Consider the following 16,370-nt stretch of genomic DNA (forward strand, 5'->3'; position numbering starts at 1 on the left):
GAAAGCCCACCACAAGAAACACAAATTGTCAGGATGGTTAAATTTTTGTCAAATAGACAGAGATGGTGCTCCTTGCCACAAATGCAATAAAACAATTGCCAGTACAAGCCGTACGTAGTACCAGAGTCATGAATACTGAGTTTGCGAGGCTAAAATGAATTATTAAAAATAAGCTAATGAATGAAAGCTAACCGTTTAGCTGCAAATATATTTGAAAGATTTGGTAACTTATTGCAGGTTGTCAGGCTGAAGTTGAAGCAACAATGACCCAGACCCACCCCTCCTCCCCCTGCCACCCGCCCCAGCCAAGTCCAAAGTCCCTTCACGCACGGAGCTACTGGGAGTGGGAGGCTAACAGAGGATCGCTAATTGTCTGGTTCTGCATTCAGTTTGTTTGAACTCCTTTTAGCCTTCTGCTGCAAAGAACATTGTTTATTTTATTCATTTATTTTACATTCATCGTCAGTGAGAGACGGTATTAGAGTGGCTAATATGGGCTTATTTAAAACATTGCTGGTGAAAAAAGAATATTTACTTATCCAAGAGTATAAAGCAATGTCATTTCTTCATGATTATTTCTTCTTTGACTTTTTTCTTCCAAAAAAATAAAGAACTGACAAGCAGTATCATTAAGTTGTAACATTCATAAAACGATACTCATCCCTAGGTACCCACGGACCCACGACCCAGAGTGCAATAGACTCAACTTCAGGGTGAAATTGACCTACAATCAATAGAGCCAGTAGAACAACCTCAAAACCAAAGCAAAACTAACCGCCACTTCCCAAACATACCATTTTAGAAACACTTGATTTAAGGTGTCAATCTATAATTTTTCATATTCAAAATTTTGATACGTTCTCATCATACTATTTTTGTAGCGATATCGATTCAACGTGTTTGCATTCTAAAAATTGCTCCTTTGCAATGTTGATAATAAATGCCATTTACCACTGATGGTTTCGGGTGTGACATTCTCGCCATATATTCAAATTTGACAACCAAGGCACAGGAACTTGAATGGCAACTGCCAAAGAGCAAGCGACTACAATCCGACTACATCTTTAACACTAGGTTGGATTTGTTGTTTAATACCATGCCAGACAACATTGTTTATCCTCTCAAGGCAGTCCATTTTCTCCAAAATACGCTACTGCTCGATTTTCTTCTCAGAAAAAGAAACGCATCATGTGCTTCTATTAATAGACTCCATTTTGGATACTCTAGCATGTGGTGTGAAAGTTAATTTTTGTGACCACTGGTCACCACAGACGTCACCAAATACAGAAAAACTGAGAAATTCAGGATAGGCACTTTAAAATACAAACTTACAACCCTTTTTTTACACTATACAAGATTGACTGACCTTTTATGCGACCCCTGTCACCCATTGTATCAGGATGAATAGCTTGTAAGGAACAGCTTTGGATGGACTCTTGTGTAGTATGGCTTGTTATCTGCTGGTGTCATGAGATGATGTCAGCAGCGTGGTTTTCAGGCACGCATGCAACATATAGCCCAAATCATCCAGGAGTCAGGACAGCACCCACAGCCACCCCCCCAATAAGAGACCTAGTCAGCAGAGTGTAGGATCAGGAGGCAGTAAGTTTACCGCACCATGGGGACTTATACCCTCCCTCTGTCTGCTGGGCAATCTACCAACAACGTATCAGCTTCCTCTCTCTCGGCGCGCGCGCGTGTGTGTGTGTGTGTATGTGGGTGTGTGTGTGTGCGTGTGGGTGTTGGTGTGGGTGTGTGTGCAGGTGTGTGTACGGGTGTGTGAATGAGTGTGTGGTAAAAAATGCTACAGCAACCATATTTAAAAAAAAACAACATTCCTTAATATGTAGGCTACGATTGTGCCTTATAGTTTACTCGTAATGAGAAAAATGATGGTTGGCCACACAAAATACCAAGAATTCTTTATTTTTTTTACAGGTGAGAGGAATCCTAGTAAGAAAACTCATGATGTCTTATGCACACTTTGAGACAAAGCAGTACAGACAAGGGCATATGCACTTGAAACACACTGGGACATTGGAGGAGACCTCCATTTTGTTCTCAGTATTTGGCGGGACTGACACAGACCAGGCCTGGTTTTTATCACCAACTTTATCACCTCCGTTGACACAGGGCGTTTTCAAACCCAAACACAGAGCACTATAGATAACCAACACCCTAAGCTTTGAACCCTAGTTTGTGGGGGTCCCAGTTCAGATACCAATAGACTAAGCCAGATCTAAACCACAGCGTTTAAAATATGTACACACACAGCAGAGAAGTAAGGCTCGTATTTATACGTTTAACCAGTGTGAATGGCAAAAATGTAAGCAATTTCCAGAATTTTCCGAAGGACATAGCCTAAATATCCGCAGTACTGAACCACTTCCAAAAACAAAGTTGAAATGTTCCAGTCAACTTGGTCATCACTGAGGTTTGAAGTATTTTGTACACAGTACATGAGCTCAGCAGGGAAGATGTGTAGTGGCAACCTGCAACTACTCAATCGGCCCTCGCAGATAACCTCTGCTCCTGCCCCTATCCTAACAACCTAGTCACATTCCTTTCTATCTTGTCAGACAGAATGCAAACATACACACACCAGGGTTTGAAATCTAAATGTGAGTACTGACTTTCAATGAAAACTTTAGGCTACATGCCAACCCCGTCACCCTCCACCCCCAAGGTTTAACACTTTAACTAATACAATTCAACCAATTCATGAATTCGATTTTCACTGTCCATCATTGCCTGGTCCACATTTTTCAAGCAAAAGCTTTGTTAACGCTTATTACTCCTTATAAATGAGCAGTGTCAGTCAACATGTGATACCGAAATAGAATGTTCTCTCAGACAAATTAAACAAATTCAAATAAACCTCCTGAACACAGGCGGGCAGGCAATGTCGTTTTTATTTGCCCAAAGCTGGTCAACATATTAAGCTTGGCAAACAGGCCAATGCCCAATTCATTGCACATACAAACATAACGAGTAACAAGATAGTCACTTCCTACGCAAAGCCCAAAGTTCACTGCTCTGCCTCATTTGACCGTATTCTCAGGTCACAAATTAAACAGCCCAATGTTCAATCACGTCTTTATTAACACTTCCAAAAAATATTCAAAAAGGAGTGCATTCTTGCCTTTTGTCCAAGCGAAGCCAGAAACATGGCTCTTAATGAAATATTTTCAAATGATATGTAGCTTGTTGAACAGACCATTGCACTGTTAGCCTACTAAATTATACATTACAAGCAACTGTGTCCTTTGTAACTTAAAGTAGTCTCAGTAGGCCCGTTACATTTGACACTTGAATTATAAATATTGCAGGCAGGCTATAGAAAAGGCTATACAAATCACATTCAAGCAAAGTCCACTTTCAATTTCATTTAAACAGTCATAAATTCAACAACACTCCATAGTGACTCTAAAAGTGACTTTTTATCAGTGACTGATAAAGTACAATCCTAAACAATTCCTCATTGAACACACCCTGACCCCAGTGCCCGCTAATGGCCCCTCACCCCGGCTCAGAGCCTGAACACGCAAACCTTCCCCTGCAGGGCGGCCCCACTCACTGAGAATCAGAGCTGAGCTCGATTCCACTTCAATTCAGTCGAGTCAGGAAATTAGGTAAAATTCAAATCATTAAAGGATTTGATTCGTTCACAATGAATCCTAAACCGAGTCCAACCCGGCTGCGCACCACAATATCAAGGGGCTTTACGACCGCTAGAGGGGTCATATCCAAAAGCTCGAATCCCTCTCTCAGGACCTCCCCGATGCCGTACTCCACCCCCTCTCTCCTGCTGTGTCCCCATCTCTAGGGGATGCCTAAGATGGCTCCAGCCCCCTACCCCCATTCCCCCACCCCACCTCTCCTCCCCTCCCCCTCTCACCCTCCACCATTTTGAAATTGCTTTGCAGCTGCCGCCCCTTGTGTTGCTATGGCAGCGGCGGTCGGCAGGCAGGAGGTCCCGGGGCCCGCCAGAGAAAAGAACAACACCAGGACATGCCGGGTGCCTCTCCCGAATTCCTTGCTCCGTCCGGGAAACTAGCCGCACCCCTCACTCTCTCTCACTCACTCTCTCTCTCCCTCATCTCCTCCCTTCCTCCCCTCTTCTTCTAGTACAGCCTGGTTGGTCTGCACCATTAATCCCAAGCAATCTCTGGCTGCTCTTCTGGAAATATGTGCACTCCTCCATGGGGGATCTCAAAAACAACGAAAAAACAGCAGCATCAAGATGTAATCACGTTCTCCATAAAGGATAAGAAAGGATTCAACTGAACTGCAAAAACAGCAGAATTAGCCACAATAATAAACTTCATTTATACATGCTGACTGAAAGAAAACAACAAAAATCCACAGAGACAGCAACCCACCAGGCCTGGAGAGAGAGCCCTACACTTAGACGTGGCTTCAGTGTTGACCCTCAGTCAGAGGTGAGGAGTGCACAGCATACCCTCAATGATCTCGTTCACTCAATCGCATTTAATGCTAAAGGTGGCTACATATGAAAAAATAGATCCCCTCCTAAAACCTTCTCGCTCCCGTCAAACCACCCCAGAACGCTCCCCCACCACCGCTAGGGGCCGGTCAAACACACCGACCCCCCTCCCAGAAATCCCTCCGCCCCCGCTCGATACCATCATCCGAGAGCTGCACAAAGGTAGCACAGCCATCCCATAATTCCGAGTGTGAGAATGCCAAACAGCCTGGGAACCACATTCCAGGGGCCGAGCGGGCAGGCATAAGGGGCCTATTGTGTGTGTGTGTGTGTGTTTGCGCGCGTGGGCGAGCAAAAGGGCAAACCCTGCTCATTGTACTCCTTGCGCCGGGCCCTCAGAACAGCCAGAGAGAGAAAATCAACCTACTGCTTCGTGCCCTTTCCCTTTTAATAAATCATGAGGGAGGGAAGGACGGCCAGAGGGAGGGAGAGAGAATATGAATATTGAGAGGAACTGCGTCAAGTGGCCTTTGCACAAGACCGAAACAACAACCTGCGAACAGGGTGACAACAACATCCTCGATGTGTCACGACAAATACACGTGAGGGGTGAAAAAATATACATACTGGCGTCCAAAATCATCAACAATTAAACAAACACATTGAAAATCTGGGTTTTTATTTTTTATTAATGTAATCCTAGAAATAAACAGGAAGTTTTAGGATTCTGAAAACAAATGACTTCAAAGTTACTTCAAAGCTTTGCGAGAACTACTTGAGGACTAAAGAAGAGCAAGGAGTGCCGGACAATCCACAACCACCTGAGCTCAACATTTATGGGGGCATTTGAAGACAAAAGCCAAGCATTCAGTAACATTAACTCTTTGGAACACTGTCAAATAACGCTCGAATAACATCAAGTTTCACACAAAATGGCAACTTTTCACTCAAATTGCTATGCTGATAATATAATTAGTAATTAGTAGTATTTGTATTAAATTTAAAAAGTATTCAAAATAGAAGCATTTTCACTAGTGGTCTCTGACTTCTTGACCCCACTGTATATCATAAAATTAGTTGACAATAGAACTGCAGAGAGAGAGAAAGCAATAAGGACTGAAATAGGAAGAGAGAGAGTGAGAGCAAGGGATGGGGGAGGGAGAGAGTGAGAGAAAGACGAAGGGATAAGTAAAGTAAGTAAGAGCGAAAGAGGCCTCAGAAAGTGTTCAGGTAGGCCCTGGTGAGCTGATGTGTTAAGCGGCATTAACGCAGTCAGGGTCAGTCCTGGTTAACTGGCTTGACACGACCTACGACCACGACAGAGCAGCCAGTGAGTGCGGTTTCACTTAAACTATGATCACTTGAAAGGTATGCAAAATTACACAAAAAATGTATAAGCCCCATTCTCATTCTCATTCTCATTCTCCCCTCCTTCTATTGGATCATAGAGCATATGAGTTCATTGTATTGGACACATACTTTTTTTTTTACAGCAGAGAAATAAAAAAGTCCACGCCCAGAAGAGGCCCAAGGAGTTTCTAGAAAAACAAAGTAGTCAAGCAAGGTATTGCGCAGAAGTGAACACAAACACAGGTTGCCAATGTATCATAGTAATGACTGAACATGTTTGTTTTATAATATTTTCAAAGTGAAAACCCTGCATAGTATGCCTTTAACTCGAGCCAGCCCTCTCAACACAAGCTGAGGACGTGTGTCACAGTGTGGCAGGGTGATGGAACATGATTTACTGCCTAATGCCTTAAAACTGGGTATGAAAGCGCAAATAAAACCAAAAGCATGTTTCTTATACAAACAAAAGACAAACTGTTTCCATACCACCAACCCACCACCCCCCCCCCCCCATGACTCAAAACTTCATGGCTGGACACCCTTGGTGAACTCCTTCCAAATACCAAGGAGATTTATGATTTACGCTCCGGCTGAACGCATCATTCGAGCAGCTCAAAGAAGACATCTGGCTTTAAAAAAGGCGTCCGAGGATTATTTCTCGGCTTTTCATTTCTCTCAACTTGGAAGGCTTTCAAAATATTGCTACGAGTACATGTATCTCTACATGATGTACAGCATGTACCATCCAGAAAGGGTGAGAGGGGAGACAAAGAGGTGGGACAAAGAGAGAGAGGGAGAGTGAGAGCATAAAAAAAGTTGGCTCAACGATGAGATAACCGAACGGAAGCATTTGTGTGAGCTTGTGCACCTGCGTCTCCCCCTCCACCCTCTCCATCTCCATCTCTCTGTGAGCCACAGGCCCAGACATTACCTTACATTTAATGACATTATTGGCATTTGGCAGACACTCTTATCCAGAGTGACGTACAGTTGATAAGACTAAGGGTTAAGGGCCTTGCTCAAGGGCCCAACGGCTGTGCAGATCTTATTGTGGCTACACCGGGATTAGAACCACCGACCTTGCGTGTCCCAGTCATTTACCTTAACCACTATGCTACAGGTCGCCCTACCTCCACATGCCTGGTCACTGGACAGCAGGCTGCTGTGCTTAAACTCCTGGGGCTACGCTGCATTGCATGTGGTCTCAACAACATAGTCTGAGTTTCTGCCTCACATGAACTTCAAGCAAGGTTAGCAATACTTTCCAGGCATGTAGCCTAGCTCTCATTAATAAACTGTCATTATACATGATTACAATAGCGATTATGTTCATAAACACAGTCCACACTAACTTACATTTCTTACTTGCCTGTGAATTTAATGACACATTTAATAACACCGCTTTGAAAACAGATGTTGACTAGCTGCAGTTGAGCCTTTCCAGTCCGACACTATGCCATCTTACTGGGTTTAAGATTATGTATTGACAACTATCAGTTGTGACCCTGATGACTGCACTTATGAAAGTCGCTCTGGATAAGACCATCTACTAAATGCAAGCTGAAAATTATAGCCTAATCACATTAAAATTTAAACACATTTTACGCTCAGGATATATTAATGTGGCCCACGCTGCCCTAGGCTTAACAGCGTCTCCATGGCTCATACTCGCTTCTGTCCTGACATACAATTTCATTGTCCACCATACACCAAACACGGGTGCACTCGAGCTCCACAACCATGGAAAAGGAGCCTGTTCTGTTTGCATCCAACATTTTTGCAAACAGAGCAGCAGGGTTTAAAGTCCAAAAACAAATATGGAAAGCTCTACAGTGAAAGGGGTCACTGCTTTTATCGAGGCAGCCATCCTTGACCAAAAAGAACTGGAGTAAACAATTTAAAAATAATTGATAATTCAACCGTTTCTTATGTGTTCTTATGGACCCAGAAAGGAGGTGTACTGAAAAATCAGCACTGCTAGGTCAAGTGGCGCGACTGGTCACTAAAGTTAAAATGCTGTGATTAGACTAATCGGTTAACAGTGCACTTGTCTGGGGGGAAAACCCCAAACCAGTACCGAACTCCCAAGATTTGCTAAATCATCTACTGTGCCAAAACGAAAACAAAAGCAAATTAAACAAATTATTATTATTTCAGTACACTATTTCACTACAAAATGCTGTATTTTTTTTCCCCAATACCATTTACAATAGGTATTGATGTAAACAAACGGAAGCCCTACGTAGTAATCTTTAATGTTAGTCAGTAATGCAAGACAGGTAGCTAACTACCAATAAGGGAGTTTAATTTCTGAACATTAGAGAACATTAACAACTTTTCCAGTCACAGTGAAATTGGCAAAAGAATCACTGTATAAATCAGGTCATTCCGTGAAAAATCAACCAGAGGTGAGGGAGTTGACCACTTCAATTTTGCTCAAACTGCATAAATGTTCTTTATATATTCAATAAAGAATATCCCAAACATTATTCTCATTCGATTTGCCGTTCTAGAGATATTGGCTCTTAAGGAGTGCGTGGCACCTCATTATTAGAATAACCCAATTGCATTTGTTTCTTAGTCTTTCTATCTGTTACAGAAATGCTTCGGACCGTTTCCCCTAGTAATGAGCCAATATACTTTGTGGACACAAACAATAATAAACATACAAACCAGGTTTGCAATAATGAAAAAATGGTGCCTCTAGGTGCATGTCAGAAATCTGCCAGAATAAACAACATGACACACCCACAGCCACAGCCACAACACAAAATGTTTACACAATGTTGGTGCCACATAGTGCCAATTTCTACATCTACAAAACATTGTGAGAAGATTGTGAGAACACTTTGTGTTAGCTGGGAAGACAGGGCCAAGACGAGCCCACTACAACTGTCAAATAACTCACACAAACTGGGCTGCTAAACCCACCGTCCCCTCCCAGGGCTGCAAGGATAATCACACAGGCCTCCCCTCCCCCCTCACGGACGTGCCCCTCCATCTAAAGAGATGCATGGCTGATAGACACCAAATCTGGCTCCCGGACCATCTGTTGTGCCGGGCTTAAGCCCTCGTGGCCCTCCTGGTCGAGGCTCTTCCACGGGGCGGCAGGCGCTTACCGCCGTATTAAGGAGACCCCCTGGAGTGCAATGCAGGGTCAGAGGGGCGGATGAGGGAACCAAAGGAAACAGACAAAATACTGCTCTGACTCTACAATCTCCCCCTTTAGCACTTGATGTTATTAAAGGAATCAACTCACTATACAGTTAATCATTGTTATTATATATTGCTTTACATTGCATGTAGGTATACCCATAACAGTAGTTTTCACAATGTAAATGCATGTCATGGTCTTGGGGGGGGGGGGGGGGGGGGACCTCCTCCACCACCATCAATGTGTAGCACCCGACTGATGTACAGTGGCCATTTTGCACCAGAAGTCTCATCAAGCATTGCACTCTTGCATGAGGCTTGTCAAAGGGAGGGGCAGTTTGTGAAAAAGCTTCCGGAAGAACAGGTGTACACAGTCGTGGCCCCAGGGCTAAGGTGAGAAGCTTCAAGTTAAGGTAAAGGTCTTTACCTGAACCTAGGAATGCTCGGCATGGAACACACGTACAAGTGTTAAAGTGGTCACAAACGCCATGTGTTTCATGGTCAGAGCAAATTCAAAATTTGAATTTCACCCGATCCGTGAAATCAGCCAAAACATCCGATCCATGAATCCAGATGAAGCAGCGCGCACTCCGAGCGGTATTGTGCAACCCGAAGGTGATGTCATGCTAGCGTGATCACGTGACTGTCCCCGGGTGTGACAGCTGCATACCTCTACAGGACAGACCAGTACTGTAGACATGCAAAGACTGGCCTAAGCAACCTTCTCCAGCTTCACAGCACTCAAAAGACAAGCTTCACAGCACTCAAGACCGGAGGAGCCGAGAGCGTGCCACTTCAAAAGGATCAACGTCCTTGGATCCACCTTCATCTTGGATAAAGAGTGCCTTGTTTACTTTCACAAGGCAGTCTGCGGAAGCCTGAGCAGAGCCAGAACCTGCTGCCATGTATCAAACCATTTAGAAAAAAAGGGGCTTATAAACATAACTTTGGACCAACCTGTCCACACAGTCCACCGCGGTATCAAAATGGGGGGTGCCAACGAGCTCAAGAATTATAAGACTGGCGGAGAGAGAATGGCCTGTCTCTCGAGAGGAGAAACAGATCTGGACTCTTATCTCTCAGGAGTCGGTGACATCACATTCCGGCGTTCCTCACTTTCGAACTGAAAATTCCAGATTCCAGCCCGCCCCGAGAACTGAACTCCGTACCACTCTGTGCCAGGACAGAAGGGTGGGAGGAGGAGGGGACAGAGAGAGAGGGAGGTAGCCAGACGGGAATAGAGAAGGAGGGAGAGGTTGTGGGGGGTAGGTGAGGGGGCAGGATCTTTATCGGGCTGAGAAAAAGCTACGAGAAAGATGGAGAGTGGGAGGGGTGGAGAGAAGAAGAGATAGACGCAAAGGTCAGAAAAGGAAAAGAGCGGCAGGGCCGTCCCCAATGCAGAAGTTGGTGTTTGTTTTGAAGATTAAGATCAGGTTCTTTATTATCCCCATAGGGAAATTAGTCTTGGACTCTTGGCCATCAGCTCCATACTCCTTGGGAAGTCCTTACAGAAAGGTATGCTTCTTTGCATTACTGAGTCCACATCTCCTGAATTTATTTTAACTCAATTTTGATCACCCAGGGGAACATTTATCAGCAATTAATAAGAGGCAAAAAGCCATAACCCACACTGGGCACAAGAGTGCTTGTTCCTCTCCCAAGGCAAGCATGGTGAAGCAAACCTCCTTATCACTTCCATGCAAGAGATGCAAACCAGCAATGGGAAAATAAAGGTAGAAGGGGGGGGAAGGGATTCCATAGTGGCAGTGGAAAGCTGGAACAGCACGTTACAGTTTCTTACAGACTCAATGAATCTCCTAAAACCTCAACCTTTTTGTAAAATAGAATTTGTTTTCATTTTTTTTTTATGTAGTCCCCTAAAGGCATTTGCTTATTAATTCCTTTCAATTGGTTGAGGACACTAGACTCCAGCAGGTTGGTTCATTTTAAAAATGAAATTTGAATTCTCTTAGGGGGCGTTCAACACTGATGAAACAAAACCAGACAGACTTGTCTTGTGTCCAGCTAACATTCCTAAAGCAAAAAAAAAAAAAGAGTCCCCAGCAAGCAAACCACAACAGAAGGAAATGCAGGAAGAAGACTCCTGTCATCTTCAGAACTACCCGCCCTCCATCCTTCTCATCTGCCAATTACAGGAGCCTCTTGCTATATGGTACTAAGAGGGTTAATCGTTGTAATTCCAGTAATTCTCCCTGAACTCCAACAACCTTTAAATCAGTGACCAGCAGAAATATCCCAAGGCTGCTATCTGGGACCAAGAGTGAAGCACACTCAAATTGGCCCCAGAAACAATATTGCAGAAGAAAATGAATACATTGTTGCCATAAGTCACTCAGATCTCCTGGTTACTTCATACAGAAAGAAACACTGGACTAGCAGGTGGTTTCCAAGAAGTGTCTAGATCAGCTGTGATGTAACGCGATTCCACAGCCTGACTAAATTAGTACCTTAAAAGTCCCTTCTACATTACTGAAACTGGACAAGAGTCAGAATTCAGGATCCATCAGCAGCGACAGTGCAGACGTCGGGCAGCTACGTCACCCTGGACAAGCGCATGGGCCTCCTTCAATCCCTTTATGCACGGACAAAAGTATGCACCCAGCCAATAGGAAGCTATATTTCCCTCACCCACACTTTCGCAACGCACATCGTATAAATTAAGGTGATATACAGACAGCAAAACACTTCCTGCTTTCCAACTGAAAGTTTATTTTGCCGCAGTTTTTAGGGTTTTCGCTGGTAGTAATCGCAGTAATTCATAAAAGGATTAAACTGTCCTCTAAGGCTTTAGTCTAAATAGGCTATTTGTAACTTTGAAAAGCAAATTGTAAAAACGGGAGATCGCATACCTTTGTATAACGCAGCTTATGCTCTCCATTTAGCTGAAACTCAGCTGACGAAGTATGCGATAAGTACAGGTGATATGATTTAGAAATGCTCGCCTACTTAATAATGGATCGGGATACCGTGCGATCAACGTCAACACTGAATTTTTTGATAAGCGCTGCATGTTGCAAGTAATGTGGGAAACATCCAGGTTTCCAAAACTACACCGTATACACTAGGAATTGATCATTTACACAGCTTAAGATTCTTTAATTTTATCTATGAAAGCAGTGATTGGCACCACATTCCATCGGTCACGCATCAACAATAGCGAACAGTTAGTTACTTAGTTAGCTAAATAATGGTAATTGAACTTTGGAAGCCACTGACTTAATTGAGCAAAGGACATATGTAACTGTTGATCAATATTAAGGAAATGCCTAAATAGGTTATAAACAGTGAACAAAACTATTCCAGGACCGGAATACTTCCCAAGACCGATATTGAGAAGTTAAGCAAGCGGGTAAGCGTTGCTGTCAAACCAGCAAGCTGAAGTGTTTATCCAGCAAAGCAGTAACGTTAGTTACAAATTGACAGCTGACGACAGATTCAATGCATGGAAGTTACTGAAGCTACCCAACCAACGTTAGCCAGGTGGCTAACTGCAAAGTCAGCCAGAGGGATAACATTACGATAAGATAGCCAGTCCCATATCTTAAAAATGTAAGTCATGCAAGTATTTAATAAAGAGAACGTAGTTTTTCCACAAGCAGAAATTGACTACATATGTAGCCAATATTACCTAGATAGCTTCCAATTTAAAAAGTCTCAAATCGTCAACCAACAAACTGGAGTATAAAAGTGAAGGAGTAGCAGTAGCAGTAATTGCTAACATTAGCACACAAAAAATATTAACTCGCTTTCATGAATACAATGGGCCAGCTTATTTATATCGCTGTCTAGCTAGCTAGCCTGTCTAGCTAGCTAATGATCATCCTATTAGTCAACTAGCTAACTAGCTAGCAAAGTAGCCAGCTAACAGGCTAAGCTAGCTACCAACAAATAAAGCTGAGCAATCTATGCACTCTACTACAAGCTAGCTGGCTTAAACTTAAAACAAAAGTTACTGTGGCTTTTTATCGTAAACCTTATTTTGGCTAGTTATGCTACTTGTCACAACTTGTAAGCAAGTCACTCGCGTCCAGAGCAGAATCGGGCTGTTCCTGTGTGTTGCGACATTTGCTGAAGCCAGGTTGATAAAGTGGATGACGAGCGTCGCTTGGGAACCTGTTGCATACAATAATGTTACAAAAAGAAGAGCGATTAAACGAAGAAAAGGAAAAACACTCACCCGCCTGTTGCCAACCGCTCAAGATGCGTTTATCTAGTTTCCAGTAGACCCTTCGTAGTTTTCAAAGTCAATACGCTAAACAAAACAGTCTATCCCTTAGTAAAATGCAACAGCGTCGTCCCGACTTTTTCCCTCTTCGGCTTCCCAGATCGGATGCGGAAACTGGCCGCACCATAGTCCGGCCCCCGTCAGCTTCTCCAGGGCAACTCCACAGCGCCCCCGCTTTCCTCGTCCCGTGAGACAGCGTTATTGATTGGCCGCCAGAACAATTAGGAACTTTATTCATCTTGCAGCGTTATCCAATGAAGTCTCACTTTCCATCTGTCACTGGATGAAAGCACTACCGAAAGGGATGGGTATTCGAAACAATGGGCGCGTTGATAGCTACTTAAAATGGTAGAAATGTTATAAATAAAACAAAAGAGATGGAGAAAGGGTTTCAGATTGTCAATAATGCTTGTAATGTATTTGTCTTAGTTTCAGCAAACATATTATTAAAAAAACATACAACTTACAGAATTGAATGAAAATGAAGTACAAAGCATAAACAAGCAAGTGGATTGACCAGAAAAAGAAAAGTAAAAAAGAAAAGGAAATAACCAGAGGAAAGCCATAAAAATAAATGTTAGGACTCATCAAACCAACAACAGTGTAAAACAGAGAGACGTTTTACACAGGTTACAGCTGATTTGCAGTTTGAAAATTCTGCGGTGATGTAACTTTCAAAATCATTTTATGGATAAAGTATTTCCCAAGTGTGATAAAAGATTCCCTACATTGTGTTGAGTAGGTTTTTAAAGTTGCTTCTGCTGCTTCCAAACTTGTGGAGAGGTACTGACTCAACTATATTGAGAAGCCCAATGATTAATCAATTAATTCAAATCCTTTCAAATGGCACTCCCATAACCGGAATTGGCTGAACTAGAGGTGGGGGAATAACCTGGTTAGGCTTCCCTGCAATCTGACAAGAATGACAGGAACGGCAGCATTTAGAAACATCCCTTTTTAAGGCTGGCCAAAATGTACATAATATGTTTTTTAAAACCAAGATAACCAGAGGGTACATGATCATGAGCAACCATTAGAACCTGGGATCTGTAGGCTGTATGCACAACTACCTAGAAGACAGAACTCCACTCATGAGCCGGGTTGGAGGGATGTCCATTTGCGCACCATCCCAAAAATATGCAACAGAATGATTGTGCAAATCTGGGGCAAACAGGTTCGGGCATGAGTAATACACTGGGGTGAACAAAACCCAAAAGAACTAGACGAATGTCAAAAATCTGATCAGCAAACAAATCAAAAGGGAATAGGTGAGAATCAGAGTCGAATAAGACAAACCAAAATCCTCAATGAACAATCAATCATTCTCAAGTCTCACACGCAAGGGTTTGCAGAGCTAGTGTACCTCAATCAATAGGAACAGCGGCCAAAATAATGAACCAGAAGCGGAAATTGTCCATCTCAGAGAAGTAAAAAAAAGAAAGTTGAGAATTTGCCAAAAATGCACAACAGTAAATACAAAAGCTAACAAGGTCATACCAGGGTTCTGGGAAATGTTAACGCCTAGATAGGTAATATCTTTTCCTGGGATACCTTCTAGAACAGGTCTATTAGAACCTTTGATCTCAAAAAATGTTTTATAAATCAATTGTTTTTTGACCATATGCCATTCTTTTTGTTAGGCTGTGTAGCCTTTCAATGTAGAACCTCCATTTTTATAAATGAGGTACCAGATTGGGAAAAAGAGGCAGGTGCTCAGGCACCCAGGGGATTCCCCCTCCCCAAACACATGCCTGTGTTGAGAAGCTGCTAAGTTAAAAAGAACAGAAAAAAATCATCATAGGAGACAAAGCGAAGGCTTATCTCTGTAACATGCAGGCACCAACTGCATTGTTGGAAGAAGCTGAAGTATTGGTCGTCTTTAAACCCATGCTCAATTTCCCGGGTGTCTAAAAAGGGAAACTGGTGTTAATCAGTTCAGGAAACTGAATGTCGAGACCAGATGTGATGTTCAGATGCTGCTCACATAAAAAACAAAAACATCAGAGAAGACAAAGAAGAGGCTTATCTCTGTAGCCTGCAGGCACCAGCCACATTGTTGGAAGTAGTTGAAGTATTGGTAGTCTTTAAACCCATGCTCAATCTCAAGGGTGAAAAAGGAGATTGGTGTTACCCCCTCGTTCTCCTGCTACATTGACTTTCGTGAAATTAGTTTGGTTGGGTCAAGCAAGTTTATCCAGCTCGGATTCAGTCTAATGATGCTCTAGCAAAGCATTTTCCTTGGAGCAGCTCTTAGATAAGATTGTGAGTCACTGGTAACCTTTTATTTGTTCAGTGGACTTATCTAGCAGTTTGGATCCTCATGGTTATGTGCCTGACATGTAAGGCTAAAGGCCAGTGTATAGTCAACTGAGAGGCATCCAGGGATCATATGGTTGGCATTTATATAGCGCTGTACAATTGATGCTTCTCATTCACCCATTCATACACACACTCACACACTGACGGCGATTGGCTGCCATGCAAGGCACCGACCAGCTCGTCAGGGGGTTAGGTGTCTTGCTCAGGGACACTTCGACACAGCATGGGCGGGGGATCGAACCGGCAACCCTCCGACTACAAGACAACTGCTCTTACTGCCTGAGTCATGTCGCCCCATGAACTCATGGATCATGAACTCCAAATCCAAATCCAGCCCTGGTTTTCTTTTTTTTAAAGATATTTTTTCGGCCTTTTTCAGCTTTATTGGACAGTATATAGTATAGAGAGACAGGAAGAATGGGAGCGAGAGAGAGGGAAAGATGGTCAGACGGTCGGATTCGAACCGCCGACGTCACGGCTCGCAATGAGCATGCGGTCAGTGCTCTACAGGCTGCACCATCGAGACACCCAGCCCTGGTTTTCTTTTCGTAATCAGTGCTACTGATTGACCAGACTGTCTTCACGCCTGACTCCGAGGTAGGGTGGAAAACCAGCAGTTTTTGGTCCTCAAGGACTGAGAGATGCTGATGCCTGCTCTAATGCTTGATGTCGGCATCACATGAAGTTGGGTGCTCATATAGGATAAATATATATACCATCATACATGCTGTAGTGCAATGTGGGGGTGGTGGTTGGCAACAGTTAAGAACCATCATGATCTGTCACAAGGGGGAAAAATCTTTTTTTAAATATACATTTTGTGTATTTGGTTAAAAATCTAGTAATGGCTATACT

At 43.2% G+C, this 16,370-nt stretch overlaps 1 protein-coding gene across 2 annotated transcripts in view; it reads right to left on the reverse strand.

Annotated features, from left to right (window-relative positions):
* pals1a (protein associated with LIN7 1, MAGUK p55 family member a) overlaps window positions 1-13,306 on the reverse strand; it is a 35,834-nt gene extending 22,528 nt beyond the window's left edge. For both annotated transcript variants that reach the window (XM_061240281.1, XM_061240290.1), the window contains exon 1: window positions 13,149-13,306. The gene's annotated coding sequence lies outside the window, so the exon portion shown is untranslated. The remainder of the gene's footprint in view (window positions 1-13,148) is intronic.
* Window positions 13,307-16,370: the final 3,064 nt, after the last annotated feature.

Source organism: Conger conger, chromosome 1 (genome assembly GCF_963514075.1).
Source record: "Conger conger chromosome 1, fConCon1.1, whole genome shotgun sequence".
Taxonomy (NCBI): Eukaryota; Metazoa; Chordata; class Actinopteri; order Anguilliformes; family Congridae; genus Conger; species Conger conger.